At 37.9% G+C, this 16,821-nt stretch overlaps 1 long non-coding RNA gene across 1 annotated transcript in view; it reads left to right on the top strand.

Annotated features, from left to right (window-relative positions):
• Positions 1-16,369, top strand: part of LOC117655537 (uncharacterized) — a 62,500-nt gene extending 46,131 nt beyond the window's left edge. The window contains exons 2-3 of the long non-coding RNA XR_004588700.2: positions 7,190-7,507; positions 16,184-16,369. This is a non-coding gene — a long non-coding RNA (uncharacterized LOC117655537). The remainder of the gene's footprint in view (positions 1-7,189; positions 7,508-16,183) is intronic.
• Positions 16,370-16,821: the final 452 nt, after the last annotated feature.

The raw sequence follows: 16,821 nt of genomic DNA, 5'->3' as shown, positions 1-16,821 counted from the left end.
TGTACAATGAAATGGTTGCTCATTTGAGATTAAGAGGAGACAACAAAGTATAGCAAGAAGCACAACTGGAATGTGGCAAGGAAAAAGTTAGAATGAAGGAGCAGAGATAGCATGGCAGCTTGGCAACATTATTCATTCATCATGGGTGAGAATTTGTCTTCCCTGTGCACTTCAGTATATGAACCCTAGCCCTAATTATATCCCAGGACAAATATTAACTACAATTCTAACATCTGCAAGAAAATCCAATTGAAAAAGAAGTTAAGTTAAATGAAATTCCAATCCAAATTTCATTTTAATGTCAAGACCAGAATCATAAAAATGCCTCACACTAATTCTAAATTTAAATTTTAATAAACCCCAATCCTAAAACTCCCAAAGCTTTCTAAAAGTCAAGTGCATATGTAAAGTTAACACATGAAGACTGCCACTAACCACCACCTACAGGAGCCCTTGTCTTATGACCATTTGTTCAAACTTTGATCGATCAAAGTTACAATGGTACTGAAGCAAAGGTGATCACGACTGGTGCTTAGAATTTGGCCACTGTTGTGGCTCTGTTACCTGAGCCTGTGTCATCAGCAGGAGAGGACTCCGAGAGTGAAGGAGAGGAGTTGGCAAGGCCTCCCTCTCCAGGACCCTCCTCTCTGGCAATGCCTTCGGTGTCCGCCGAAGGGCAAGAGATAGGGCCAGGGCCAAGCATGTCCACGCAGCCACAGATGGACAGTAATGAGGGTAATGAGTCTTGGCTGGATCCACGCCAGCGTCACAGAGATAAGTGCGTGCAACAGAAGAAAAGGCGTGCCCGAGATTAGGCTGAGTCACTGGACCACACCCCACAAGGTATAAAAGGGAGCGTGGTGACCAGTCAAACCTTGTGACGAAGAAAGCTGAAAGCTTCCACGCCATTATACGTTGCCGGACTTTTGCTAAAGACTTTGCTGGATTATCTCTGGACTTGATTGACTCTGTAATTATTGAGCTGTTTCTTTTGATGTACCAGAAGTGGGGAGAAGTTATCTCTCCTCTTCGTAAGTAATAAACTCTTGGCAGGCAGCCACTAGGTTGTTGCCAAGTTCCGTTATCATAATGAAAAGGATTTTGCCGGCTGGTTTGGTCTTTAACTCTTGAACATCTGTTGGTGTGTGTGCGTGTGTGATGGGGACAGAACAGCCACCCAGCACCCCATGGTCACATGGACATTATCTGGACACTTGGCAACCAGCAATCTTAACGTATCTGAATCCTTACCCTAATTTATGTGAATAAAATATTATCATAATTAAAATAAGGAATCTGAAATATAAAATAAATATAAGATTACCAAAAACCAAATAAATAAAACCTAATACAATCAGTACATTAAACATGCAAAAAGTGAATGGGGAAGCTAACAGGAAAGATTGCAAATTGCTGGGGTAAGTCTTCCCAAACTATGCACCCTCCCCCATAGAACTATGTATTCTATACCACCCACTCACATACTCTTATGCACCTACTCTGAGCCTTGCTTATCTCCTGCACCACTCATGGACCCTTGCACACACTTGTCACACCTTCCTCATCCATGCTTTCGCACCTGACTCTGACACCCTTCCTATGTCGTGTCTATGTTAAGCAACATTAGGGATATGTTTAATGTATCTTTGAAATATTTCTTCTGCCTTCCATACAGTCATTTTCCAGCATAGAGTTCCTCAAAAAGGAGCTGCTTGGGTATGTGCTCATCTGGCATATGGATGATGTAACCCGATGAATAGATCTGGGCTCTTATTAGCAGAATGTGGATTGATGTAGACTTGCTCTAGAGGGAACTTCAATGATTGGTACTTTATTTAGACATCATGCTTAATATTCTGTGGAGATAAGTCATGTGGAAATGGTTAAACTGTTATGCATTCTATTCATTACACAGTTCATGTTTCATAAGCATACAGAAAGGTAGTGAGTATTATGGCTCTGTTGACCTTCAATTCTGATGCTGCACTAATTCATTGACATTTTCACACAGTGGACCTCAGTCTACCAAAAGCAAACTTGTCTCCACTATTCTGCAGTTGACTTCTGTATCAATGGTTGCTACTTGGGAGAGAGTGTTGCCAAAGTAATTGAATTAGTCCACTGCTTTTCTACCTTTTGCCTGTGATTATGTGTTTTGTATACTGTGCAGAAGGAAAAGGCTGATGCATGACCTTGATCTTTTGAAAATTGATGGTGAGTCCAAAGTTGTGACAAGCCATAGAGAATATATCTATGCTGGCTGGTATTTCTGACTCTGAACCAGCATTCTGGGCAGAGTCATCAATAAAGAGGAAGTCTTCTTCACTTTAGTAATAGCCTGAAGTCATCTCAGATTTAATAGCTTCTATTGCAGTCCTGAAAGGCATCATTCACCATGGCAATAAACATCATGCTGAACAGTGTGGGTGCAAGCACAGACCCCTGTTTAACACTGTTTGTGATTGGGAATGCCTTAGAGAAATATCTGCGATCCAGCACTATGATTATTATGCCATTATGGAACTGGCATATCATCTGAATGATTTTGGCAGAACAGCTAAACTTTGAGATGATCCTCCTCCAGGTCTTGTTGGCTGACAGTACTAAAAACATTGGTAAAGTCAACAAAGACTATATAGAATTTACAATTAAAAATCTGCTCCTGAAAATTCTTCTGAAAGCACATGAAAAAAATCATGTCAATAGTCCCACAACCTTTGGGGAAGTCATACTATGACTCTAGCAACAAGCCAAGCTCCCAATGAGTGACCAGATGATTTAGCAGATTTAAGTCCAATGTCAAACAGAATCAAGACACTTGGAGATGGGACTAGGTGCAGTAGATGACCAGGATAACTGCACTTTGTCCTGCTGTGTTCATGTTCCATTATTCTTGCAGAGATGGATTCGATGACCATTGAATCTTCCAATTGTCTCAATTGTTGTGATGGAATATGCAGCTGGGCTAAGAGTTGCAGGGGTGGTGGTTGGAAATGTCAACAATAGCATGGTGACTTCCCAGGGAGGAGGTAGTTCATTCCAGAGAGGGTCTCAAAGCAAGTCACTCTGGAGTTCTGAACTGGAAGGGACAGGAAGAAAAAGATTCAAGGTTGCCACTCCTTAGAATCTCCCAGGTATATCTATTAGTTTAGAAAGGTTATAGTTTTAATCTAGAGATATTTTGTCTATTAGGTGTAAGCAAATAAAGAACTGGGCTACTTTGGACTCACTGTATTGCCTCTGATCAATATGGAGTCTGGCATCAATTGGTGGGATAGGCTGTTCTCTTTATTTCCAAGGGTTTAAGGCTCATAAACTACCCTCATTTGAATTAGATGGTTTTTGAAGCTGTTGTAGGATGTGGCTGCTGTTGCATGCAAACAGCTATGGAGAGCCACAGATTACAACTGGTGCCAGGTAGGTACCAAAGATGTGTAAACCATCCAGAAAGGATGTCACATGTTCTTCTGCCAGAAGTGCTATCCCACCCTGGCATCCCATACACTTTGTATTATAGTGTAAAACTTACATAGAAAAAAGAGCAATTGTAACACTGCACTATGCAATAATATTCATGATCTTGACATAAATATTCACTACAACAAAATGAGACACTTACACATATTTTATTTTGGCATACATTTTTCACAACTAAAATGTATATGTAAGTGCACCATGAGCAATAAAATTATGTCTTAAATATTGATTTTTCATGAATTTACATTTGTGACCCCAAACCCTAACCCTAACTTCACTCATCTCCAATGAAAAAGCATGAGAAAACCAAGCATGAGAATATCAACCAAAGTGCACCTCTAAAAATACCATCAACCATAAAATTATGTCCTGAACTTTAACATTGATATGAACTAGAATTTTCAATGGAATGGAACCATCATCCTAACTTGAACCTTTCTACTGAAAATTAGAACCTAAAACATATGCCCAAACCAAATATTAACAGAATATATATTAAAAACTACCTCTAACCATAAAAGCCTTCCTTAGTACTAATCTTGGCGTTGCCTTCAGTGAAATTAACCTTATCCTAACATTATGCTCCCTACATTCTAATTTATAGTATAAAATTTATAGAACAAAATATCAATTGGAACATAGCCATAAGAAGAACCCTGTCCATCTTTTGAGAGAGATAAATTTATGAAACAGTCTGTGAAGAGGAGTAGAACTATACTATGTTAACAGAAACTTGTAGATGAAATTATGTTTTCACTTCCTTCCCTCTTACATCCAACAAAGTTAGGGAGGAGCTAGTTCTAATGCTCTCTTAATACTTTCTATTTTCAAGGCATAGTTTTGCTATTTTTATTTTTATCCTGACTTTTTAATATTTTCCCCAAGGTCATCTCCTTGGCACTATCACACTAACTCAATCCTAAATCCAATCAAAATTATAGCGTAAAATGAAAGTTATAACATCAACTGAAACATAAATTTAAAAGTATGATTAAACATAAAATTGCACTCTAATACTTATCCTGAAATTGATTTTAATGTACTCTTCAGTGAAACCCAGTGATAACCTACCTTAATCTTCTTTCCAATGCAAATTATAGCATAAAAAGTACACCAGAATAAAATATCTTCCCAAGCAAGTTACTTACCCTTTTCTTTGAAGACTGGTCAAATGGATTTTAAGGGTGAGGTTTTATGGTTAGTTGTATTCTTACATTTACATTTCAGATTGTGTCCTCGTTTATACAATTTTGACAGTATAATTTCATTGGAAATAGGATGAATTTAGGGTTAAGATTTTGTATGATTGCAGACTGGTTAAAATTAATGTAAAGATGAAGATGAGTGTGAAATGTTACTGTTAGATGTATTCTTAGATGTGGAAGTATTTGATTTATATTTTGGTTGGTGTGTTTAGTTGTAATTTTACAATGTGCATTAGAAATAGGATTCCTCTTCTCTGAAAACTCTGGTAAAATCAAAGCTAGAATCAGTTTTATTGGGTGCTATTATATGAATAGCAGTGTTATATTTTTGAGTGGCATTTTACACTATGGTAAATTTCACATTATAATTGAATTGGAGGTGATATGAAGCCAGGGTTAGATCTGGTTAAAATAATTATTAGGATCAATAGCAAAACATCATTTCATTCAAAATGTTCATAGAAATTGAAAAGAGAATAAATGTTTTGGAGCAATTTGTGGTTAGTGACAACCTTATATTTATTTTTTTGTTCATATTTTGGTCTGGGGTAAGTTTTTCATTAGAACATTCTTTTAATAAATTCATTTAGTAAATTCATAGTTTGGATTTCATTTTATTTGAGACTTTTTAAATAAAAAAATAAAATTATTTATTTTAATTTTTGAAAAAAAATAATTTAAGAATAAATATCATAGGATGATATAAGCATTTGTACCTTTGCATTTAATTCAGAGTTGGTATTTTGTTTTAAGCTAAGTTGTATAAAATTTCCATTGGAGATAGGATCAAGCTTGGGTTAAGGTCCCATTGCATTGAAGATTAAATGGTTAAAATGCATGTCAAGATTATGGTGCAAATGGATTACTGGCAGTCTTAGACTTCTGTTAACAGTTGGCATTGAACTAAAACTTGCACTATATTTTGCATTGGTAGTACAATGAAATTAGGGACAGGGTTCCGTATCACTCAAGACTCTGGTTAAAATTATTTAGGCTAAACTTCAGGGAAGTGGTAGAGTTCAATTTATGTTTCATGTTGTTATTTTTTCCAGTGTTAAATATTCATATAATATTCATTGAAGATAAACTGGAATTAATTGTATGGTTTAATTAATCAATTAATGTCTTTTTTGTTAAAATCAATGTCAGGCAAAGTTAAATGTGTCATTTTATTATTATTGATAGGCTTAGATTTAATTCAGTTGATTTTAGTCTTAGATTTAGAATAACTTGTATATATTGTAACTTTGAATGTACACTAATTGGCATACATTAAAATGAAATTTCCTTGCATACAGCTCTCAAAGGGTCACCATCTCAAACAGGGGTGAAATCCAAATTTTTTCCTATCGGTTCTGTGGATGTGACTTGGTGGGCACGGCAGGGGAAGGATATTGCAAAATCTCCATTCCCACCCCACTCCAGTGGAAGGATACTGCAAAATCTCCATTCCTTCTACTCCTGGGGGAAGGATATTGCAAAATCCCCATTCCCTCCCAACTCTGGGGCCAGCCAGAGGTGGTATTTGCCAGTTCTCCGAACTAGTCAAAATTTTCGCTACTGGTTCTTCAGAACCTGTTAGAACCGGCTGGATTTCACCCTTGATCTCGAATATACACTACATAAACATGGCAAAATAAATAAATAAATTTGTATTTTTCTGTGTTATTCTTAACCTGTAATATGTTTTGAACATATACATGTAGTCCTTAACTTATGACCACAGTGGAGCCCAAAATTTATGTTACTAAGTAAGAAATTCATTAAGTGAGTTTTGCCTCATTTTACAACCTTTCTTGCCATAGCTGTTGAGTGAATCACTGCAGTTGTTAAGTTAGTAACATGGTTGTTAAATGAACCTGGCTTCCCCACTGACTTTGCTTGTTAGAAGGTCACAAAAGGGAATCGTGACCCCTGGACACTGCAACCATTATAAATACAAATCAGTTGTCAATGGTCATAAGTGTGAAAAACTGTCATAAGTCCCTTTTTTTCAGTGCTGCTGTAACTTCAAACAGTCACTAAGTGAACTGTTGTAAGTTGAGGACTACCTGTAGTGATGTTAGAAATTGGATATATTTTCAGTTGGGTTCTGTTGTTAAATTAATGGCACAATTTAGAGTATTATTTTACGGCTAGTATTAGTAGCAGATCTAGGTTATGGTTGATATTTTGTTCTGCTTTAAATTTTACAATAGAATTTGCTTTGAAGATAGGAAAAGATGGATTAGAGTTTTATTTTACTGAAGACTCTGATTAAAATTAATGTCAAGAGAAACATTATATTATGATTTTATGGACTGTGGTAATAATAAATTTATATTTCCATTGATATTTTTCCTAGAGTTTGCCTTATTCTATAATATATCTTAAGGTTACAGATTTGGAACAGGTTTCATTTCATAGGGAGTATTGTTAAAATTCATTACATAATTTAATTATTAGAACGTGGTTTTATGGTTAATGGTAGAATTGGATTTATATTATGTCTTTATTTTTTTTTTCAGTGGTAGGTTATACTTTGATCGATTGACATAGTGCACGCTGATCCACCAAGACTGCCAGATATCTGAGGACAGAAGAACAACCATAGCACAAGAGAAGAAAACATTCTGCAAAGCCAGAGCTGCAAATGCTGCAATAATGGTGCCCACACATGTCTGCCCGACATCTAGCAAAACATTTCGTGACCGTATAGGCCTTACCAGCCACATTCGGACACATCGTGGACAGCCCACAACCTGTTAGATGTCAAGGTCCTCTTTGAACACAATGGACAAACATCATCAAGTTATACTTTGCATTTAAGATATGATGGAATACAGGTTATATTTTTGTTTCGCTGAATAATCTGGTTAAATTAATATGAATCTAAGAATTAGTGCATGTTTTTTGTTAATGATAGTCTTAACTTCCCTTTTTCAGTGCAAAGGTTCATCTATAACAAAAACTCAGTGATAACTAAGTTCTAAGATTTTTTCTAACACATATGCATACCACATCCTAAGACCTATCCTAGTATTAATTTTGTTAACTCAAGTTGGATAACCCAAGTAAGCAATTAACAATGTTAAAAAAATACCCCCAAAATATTTAAAGTTAAAATACAAAGTAATCAGAAAAATGTTCTTTTCTTTGAGGTGATTGATGCCACGTGTATGAAAATTAAAATTGTTAGTCATTTTTTAAATCGGCAGAAAGGGAGTATTAAATGTTTTCCCAGCCTGATTTGAGTAATGGCTAATTCATTTGTTTAGGTAACTAAAATAACAGTGAGGAAGTGATGTGGACCAGTTTCAGATTAGCAGTATTCTAAGATATGGTTGTATGTTCATTGTTTTAATTCAATAGATACTGAGGTTCTTTTGTTGTTACTGATGGTGCAGGTAAAGATATAGTAAGGTGATATACTTTAATATACTCTCGCCCCTCCTGTTCAACATTTATGTGAAGCTGCTGGGTGAGATCATCTGTGGTTTTGGGGTGAAGTTCCATCAGTACGCTGATGATATGCAGCTGTACATCTCCACCCCGGACCACCCCAATGATGCCCTTGACGTGATGTCCCGGTGCCTGGAGGCCGTGCGGATCTGGATGGGGAGAAACAAGCTCAGACTCAACCCCTCCAAGACCTAGTGGCTGTGGTTTCCGGCATCCCGTTATAGCCAGCTGATTCCATTGCTGACTATTGGGGGTGAGATCTTGGCCCCCTCAGAGGGGGCTCGCAACTTGGGTGTCCTCCTGGATGCATGGCTGTCTCTAGAAGATCATGTGACGGCTGTGGCCAGGGAGGCTTTTTATCAGGTTTGCCTGATTCACCAGTTGCGTCCCTTTCTGGACAGGACTCCTTGCGCACGGTCACTCATGCCCTCATCATTTCCCATCTGGACTACTGTAATGCTCTCTACATGGGGCTCCCCTTGAAGAGTACTCGGAGGCTCCAACTGGTCCAGAATGCGGCCGGGCGGGTGATTATGGGAGCGATACGGTGCACCCATATAACACCTCTCCTGTGCGAGCTGCACTGGCTCCCGGTGGTCTTCCGGGTACGATTCAAGGTGCTGGTTACCATCTTTAAATCGCTCCATGGCTTAGGACCTGGGTACTTATGAGATTGCCTTCTGCCACCAATAGCCTCCCACCGGCCAATACGCTCCCACAGAGAGGGACTCCTCAGACTCCTCGGTGAAACAATGTTGACTGGCGACCCACAGGGGGAGAGCCTTCTCTGTGGGGGCACCTGCCCTCTGGAATGAATTGCCCCCTGACCTACGCACCTTTCGCCATGCCCTCAAGACATTATTGTTTCAACGAGGTGGGCTGGCTTAAACATGAATTTTAATGGCTGTTTTAGTTCTTTTTAAATAATATTGGGGCCAAATTATTTAATATGTTTTTAAACTGTTTTTAAATTTTATGGATATGTGTGTTTTATTGTGGCTGTACTCCACCCTGAATCCTTCGGGAGAAGGGCGGTATAAAAATTTAAGTAATAAACAAACAAACAAACAAACAAACAAATAAATAAATATATAGAATATATTAAATAGATATATTAAGGTATAAATATGAGTGAAGAGTGAAAATCTTCCTTCATTACATGAACACAATGGCTTGAAAATGAGAATATTTGTATATCTTCATGGGCTGAAATACAAGGAAGAACAGCACACATTAACATGAACACAGGAACACTATAGATAATGGGAATTGGCAGTAAAGCACCAAACACATAATAATTAATAGCTGAAATAGAAGACTTATGTTTTTTTGGTATTAAATTGTAACCTATAATCTTTGTTGAAATCCTGACAAATACAACTGCATGCTGGAATGAATTCCAATTGCCCTTTGAAAATGGCCCTGTTAAGTATTGTAACCTTGAGATCAAAGATCAAATGTTGAGGCAGATTGAAATTTTCCCTGACTGCTATCTATATATTTCAATTCCAAAAGTCAGATTATACTACACAGTGACTTTTTTGTTTGGCTGATGAAAATTCCCGAAGAGCATAGCTGGCTAATAATACCTGATGCGATGTGAATAGGCTGATGATCAGAACATTTAGTATGGCTGATATTTTTAACTATAATACTAATATAGTTAGAACAGCTTAATGAACCAAGCTGATACTTATCTCTCTTCCATAGTCTAGAAGTGTTGATAGTGCTGGTAGTCATGTTAATTGCTTTTATGTTCTGTAAGGAAAGATGTTTCTTCTTTTTAGGGCATAGGTGGAAAACCTTTGAGTGAGTTTTAATTTTGGGGAGAATCGGGATATAATGTAAAGAATTGTTTCTATGTGTATAGAAAGGATGAACATTTTTCTCTCCCCCCCCAATTTTGGGGGAAAAGGGGACTCTTTTTCACCAGTAATATCTTACATGTATTTTATATTTTTATGTGTGGCTCATTTCAAAATGGCAGACAAAATTGCTATTTTTTGGCACATGTGGACAGCAGTGCTTCACTCTCACACAACCCCCCTGAGCCTCAGGTTGCCAACTGATACTTGATCGGTTCAAAGTCATTGAAGAAGTTTAATAGCCTATTAAGGACTATCTGAAAATAACAAGGTACCATAATGAGCACCCAGCTTAGATGCAGAGATCAAGATAATTATGAAGGACAGAATGCTAAATGTCTGTTTAACCCCTTCAAATTAGCCAGGCTGAAAGAAAGCCAAACTTAGTTGCCTTATCTGGCACATATATTTGTATGATGAGCATTTCCAGAAGATGCTGGGAATAAAATTTCCACGTTGGAGGCACAGCTATATAAAGATAGACCTCTGTCTTTACTTTTTAAGAGAAGGAGAAGATAAATGTGTTCATTACTGGCAAAATTTCCTCTCCACAGCATTTCCCAACATAGGGTATGTGTTGAGCTTCCATGCAATTAGAGTTCTTTTTTAAAGGAAACCATGGATTAATCCTTCACATATTTACTAGGGAGTAATCCTTACTGCATTTGGTGGTCTTATTTTAGACAAAATGTATGTAAGACCTCATTATAGAATTTCAATCCTCTTTCAGTTACCTGGTTCTCTTTAAACTTATTTGCAAACGTTTCTCACTTTTTTGTTGTCTTCATGAAATTTTAAGTAAAGTTAGATGGAATTCATGATATATATAATTCTGAAATTCTTTCTTTTTATCATAAGCAAGGATGGCAATATTAATTTTAAATAAATACAGTTACATATTTTGTACAGAAAAAACGAGACATCACACCCGAATATCAATTACTTTCAAACGGTTTCAAACGGTTTATTATCCGGAAGTCCAAATTTTAGAGAAATATCTATGCAAAATGTAAATGTGTAAAAATAAGTGTAGGAACACTTTCATGGTATTCTCTTAACTCTGGTTTTCAATTCAGTGTAGCTTAAATAACATTGGTGAAAAACTTTAAGAAAATATCATAATATAGAAGAAAAATATATCATTATTCTTACATACCTTTTAACAGATTGTTTCTTAAAATGAAATCGGTAACAAAAATCCTATACTTAAGGATGGTTATTTTTTAAATTATTTGTAGAAGTCTTCAGTTCCATTTCAAGTCACAATAAATTATTAAAGTGAATAACATTAATAACTGTCTTTCCATCAACAATGGTTATACTTAGTGGTATTTCATATTTATTTTTGGTTTCAGTTAACAAACTTTAAATCAAGTTAGGCTTTACAATTCCCACTGTATAATAAGATTGTTAAGCACTGTTAAAGCAAACCCTTAAAATAAAGGATTATCTTCTCATAGTTAGGGTGAATGGTGATAATATCTTTCAAGCCATTTGTTTTATTTGTATCCCAAAGGGCTTACAGGAGCTAGTTGCTATGGTAACCCTCCATATGTACAGGCTGCCAAAACTGAGTGAGAAGTTAGAAGGAAAAAGGTGTACACTAATCCAGGTGTTCGTTTCACGGGATCAGCATCCATGTATGGCTCAGTTGATGTGTTAGCCTGGCAGGTTGTTTCACCTGATTGTTATAACTCCTGCAGAAATTACTACTCTTTATAATAAGCTAATATTAAATGGAGAGTATTAAATTATTGCTGAAAGATCCAGGGATCAGGTTCTATAATTTATCTTAAGTCAAGTGAAAGAGATATAGATTTGGCAGACACTAGCTAAGTAAGTATTTCTCTTCTTTTAAGAAACATTTTCTGTTACACATTTTATCTTTTACACTTATTTTACAAGTATGAGACTTTAAGAAGGACTAAATGTTGCTGGGCCCACCTTGCAGGAATTATCAATGAATGTCTGAAGTAAAGGCAACTAAAAATTGTGGAAATGCCTTCCCCCGCATGCCTATTCTGTAAGAGGGGCATGAGGAAGGGGGCAAACGATGGTTGATTCATGCTCACCTTATTCCTAGAGTGTGCATGCATGGATGAACATTTGCATGGTTTAAGGGCAGGTGCTTTGCACACTTCTAAAAGATGCCTTTTAGAGTTCTGCATGCTTTGAAAGGTATTCAGATTTCTGGGCATACTGAAGATGAGGCTGATTTAACAGATCAATTCATTGAAGTTGATCTGAGTTTTGAAGCTGTCACAACTTTTTTTCCTCATTATTGGATCGATGCCTGGGGGGAAAAAAGTAGTTTCAATGAATAGCAGAGTATTGCACTCCTATTTTCCAAAGCATATCTTCCAAATAATTTTGCAATATGCACAGTGCTAGTGGCTTTGTGAATAAGCCTATCATTCACTATTGTTTGATTAGTTGGATCTGTCCAGAGTGTTGAATCACGCAGCATACACGTTTAATGAATTATTATTGTTATAATTCCTCCTTTACCTTGGCTAGTATCATTTCAGAGTACTGAAGACATTTTAAAAGATGGTTCTTTAATTCACTACACCTTTTTCTGGAGGCCCTGGAGTTGGAAAAAGACATGTTAGCCTTCACCTCCACCAGGGGATCATATTGATGTGCATGGGCACAACTATTTGCTGATGCTTCTTTGCGTATGAAAAACAATGTCCTCAGAGCACTGTTATTGTTAGCCAGATATTTTGTCATACAATCTGGAAGTGAATATGTTATAATCAGCAGAATCCAATATTTTTATTTTGGCCTGCGCACAGCATAAACTAAAAACATTGTGGAATTAACAATCATAACATAAAGGTATGTGTACAACTTGTGCAGAAAGTGACTATATAGTGTCAAGATGTAAGATAAAAGCTACAGGATTGCATAAATGTAAAACTTGTGAAAAGCTATTGGATAACTTAAATTAAAACCTGAGTTAACATTTGAGTGACTATAAGATAAATATACTGTTCTTTCTAAAAAGTTATAATAAAAAATAAATTAAAAAGTAAGCATTGCTATATAACTGAACACTGGATATTAGAGACAACAATCTAACATCAGGGATGTGTCATGGCTGATTAACTTAGTAGTCACTACCACTGACCATTCAGTGGTTACAGAATGCAAAGTCTGCATTCTGCTGTAGAGAACTTTGCAGTGTTATGTCTTATGAGGGTATGGTTAAGTAGTAGGGAAATGCAGAATAAGTCTGTCCTGCCTGACAGCCTAGTGGATAGAAGATGAAAAGGAAGCAGGAGAAGAGGAACATACTTGACAGGTTTAACTTGCTATGACATTTCAGGGCATAGATGTTCAGTAAGGAAATCTTCCTGCATTGTAAGGCAGGGGAAGGAAAGGAAGGGTAGCGAAAATAAGGGCTCTTTAGAAGCTTCTAGCTGTGTAAGCAATGCAGTTGGTGTAATTATATATGTTAGCTTTTTAATATTTATTTATTTATTTATTTATTTATTTATTTATTTATTTATTTATTTATTTATTTATCAATTTATATACCATCCTTCTCCCTGAGGACTCAGGGCGGTGCATAGCCAGAATTAAAAACATGAAATACAAATATTAAAAACAATTAAAATATATATAATTTGGCCCAAAAATTTAAAAAACCACAAACCAATTAAACATTTAAAAAATTAAAAAAAATTCTTCCTAAGCCAGCCCGGCTTGCTGGAAAAAGTGGGTTTTAAGGGCACGGCGGAAGGCACTGAGGTCTTGGATTCTCCTTATCTCTGGGGGCAACTGATTCCAGAGGGTAGGTGCCCCCACAGAGAAGGCTCTCCCCCTGGGGGTCACCAGCCTACATTGTTTGGCTGATGGCACCCTGAGGAGGCCCTCTCTGTGGGAGCGCACGGGTCGCTGGGAGGTCGTCGGTAGCAGCAGGTGGTCTCAAAGATAGCTAGGCCCTATGCCATGGAGCGCTTTAAAGGTGATAATTAACACCTTGAAGCTCACCCAGAAGACCACCGGGAGCCAGTGCAGCTCGCGCAGGAGCGGTGTTACATGGGAGCGCCATGCTGTTCCCATCACTAACCGCGTTGCTGCGTTCTGGACCAGCTGGAGCCTCCGGGTGCCCCTCAAGGGGAGCCCCATGTAGAGAGCATTGCAGTAGTCAAGGCGAGAGGTGACGAGGGCGTGAGTGACTGTGCACAGGGAATCCTGATCAAGAAAGGGCCGCAACTGGCAAATCAGGTGAACCTGATAAAAGGTCCCCCTGGCTACAGCCGTCAGATGTTCCTCCAAGGACAGCTGCATATCCAGGAGGACTCCCAGATTGCGAGCCCTCTCTGCGGGGGCCAAAGACTCGCCCCCGATAGTCAGCGATGGAGTCAACTGACTATATCGGGATGCCGGGAGCCACAGCCACTCAGTCTTGGAAGGGTTGAGCTTGAGCCTGTTTCTCCCCATCCAGATCCGCACAGCCTCCAGGCACTGAGACATCACTACAAGGGCATCGTTGGGGTGGCCTGGGGTGGAGATGTACAGCTGGGTGTCATCAGCGTACTGATGGTATCTCACCCTGAAGCCACGGATGATCTTGCCCAGCGGCTTCACATAAATGTTGAACAGAAGGGGCGAGAGGACCGATCCCTGCGGCACTCCACAGATGAGAGGCCTCGAGGTCGACCTCTGCCCCCCTCCCAACACAAACTGCGACCGGTTGGAGAGAAAGGAGGAGAACCACCGCAATACGGTGCCTCCCATCCCCAACTCTTCCAGCCGGTGCAGCATGATACCATGGTCGATGGTATCAAAAGCCGCTGAGAGATCTAACAGGACCAGAACAGAGGAGCAACCCCTGTCCCGAGCCCTCCAGAGATCATCAACCAACGCGACCAATGCCGTTTCCGTGCTGTGCCCAAACCTGAAACCCGACTGGAACGGAACTAGATAAGATGTTTCCTCCAGGAATTGTGGAAACTGTCGCGCGACCACACTCTCAACAACCTTCGCCATAAAGCGAAGGTTGGAGACAGGACGATAGTTGGCTATGGGGAGTTTTGGAGACTTGCTTAAGTCAGTTTGATACTCTGGGTACATTAAATATGGTTGAAAGAATTTATTAGCCTGCTCATAATCCAGGGAGAGGAAAGAGCTGGGAAGCCCAAATGATGATAATTTAGCCATTCATTTCAATCTCTTTCAAGGATGAATATAATAAACACGATAGAAGAAAAAGTATGTTTTACACGTCTCTGATATATTCCCATTCTGCAAATAGTGTACTAAAGATGTTTACACCTTTGTTATACAGATTGTTAATTGGTCTTTTAATTCTGGTTGTCATCCAATTCTATTAAAACTAGTTGGCCCGAAAGCTCCATTTCTTAATTAAAACCTGCCTTAGATCTTTAAGTGGCTGCTTCAGTAGATAATGTTCCAGATCTGGCTTCATCTCTTAAATGTTGTAGCCAAAGAACTATTTCATTTGGATTTAGCTGTTTCCCTGTTGATTTAAGGTGGGTAGAGTAATAGCAGAAAAAATAGACATATAGATTAATCCTACATACTATTACAGTATGTGCTTTTTTTTTAAAAAAGTGCCAATTCACTAATAGCAGAGTTCAAGTTTAATGAGCAGAAATAAAGAATTAGGGTACAAAAACTTTAAATTGAATAAGTAAAGCTCCTATCATCCTTTATGAGTTACTTCATCAAGGTAAGATCTTTCTAAGTTGTTTGAGCCTCCTTTTCCCAAAATGCAAACTGCCCTTTTTCTAGATAAGCCTAGCGCTGAAGTCTCCATCTGCTTCTCATTAGTAATGTTTTGAAATATTTCCTTTACTTTTTCACCCTTGGTGAATTATCTTACAGCCGTTCTATCATTTTATCACTAAAAAGTAAGAAAGATGGCCTATTTCTTATAGATAGATTGTGGGGCTTGATGCAAATACCAGTTTTACAGGAAACAGCTAATAAATGATTGGGATATAGACTACTTTATCACATCATGCTAACCAGATGTTAGCACAGCTTACTCCAAGGAAACATGAGATTCTCAAGCTGCATTTGCCAGCCCTCACTGTTACCATGTTACAGAAATCATAAAGCAATATAGACTTGGACATTTGAGCTATGTAAATATTTATCTACTTATTTAATTAAGATATATATATGCCTAATATTCTGTATATTTTGTATTCTGGGCAGTGTATGAAGATTAAAAGAACAGCTACAACAAATGATCCTGATACCCGAGGTTAAGGCAATAAAGCACAATCACAAAAGGACCACATCAATTGACAAGTTTGCCTAACTGTCTGGCCCAAATGCCTGGGGGAACAGCCAGGTCTCCAAAATCTTGAGAAAGATTAACAAGGTCAGGACCTTCCAGATTTCCAGAGGTGAGAATCTTCTTGTTTGAAATCTTTTACGTTTCAAAGAGTTCCTAGTTTTACCTTTGCAAACTCATAGTCTCATTGTTATTTTGCGACTGCAATTCTCGGTAACTAAATAAAAGAAGCAGATTTGGAAAGTATTTGGCTCAGGTAGACTATGCTTATAGCTAATATCCAGATGATTTCTAGAAAAATAAATACAATGCAATAGTTAGATCATTCACAGTGCTTTATTTCACAAGTAAATCTTTTTTCCCATAGCAATAATTGTAAACTTATCTGGGTGGGTGTGGGGGGGGGCAGGGTGGTGGTAGAGGGAAGGATACAGGGAGGAAGAGAAATAATCACTAGAAAAAAACACATTAAAGATAAAATTCCTGATCCTTTCCTTCTCAGAGTTCAGCCTCACTGCTGCAATGTTTTATTTTTAAAAAAGTGCTCAGAAATTAT

This window comes from Pantherophis guttatus, chromosome 7 (genome assembly GCF_059756535.1).
Source record: "Pantherophis guttatus breed Tessera chromosome 7, ASM5975653v1, whole genome shotgun sequence".
In the NCBI taxonomy this organism is placed as follows: domain Eukaryota; kingdom Metazoa; phylum Chordata; class Lepidosauria; order Squamata; family Colubridae; genus Pantherophis; species Pantherophis guttatus.
This window is presented reverse-complemented; position numbering and strand designations above follow the sequence as displayed.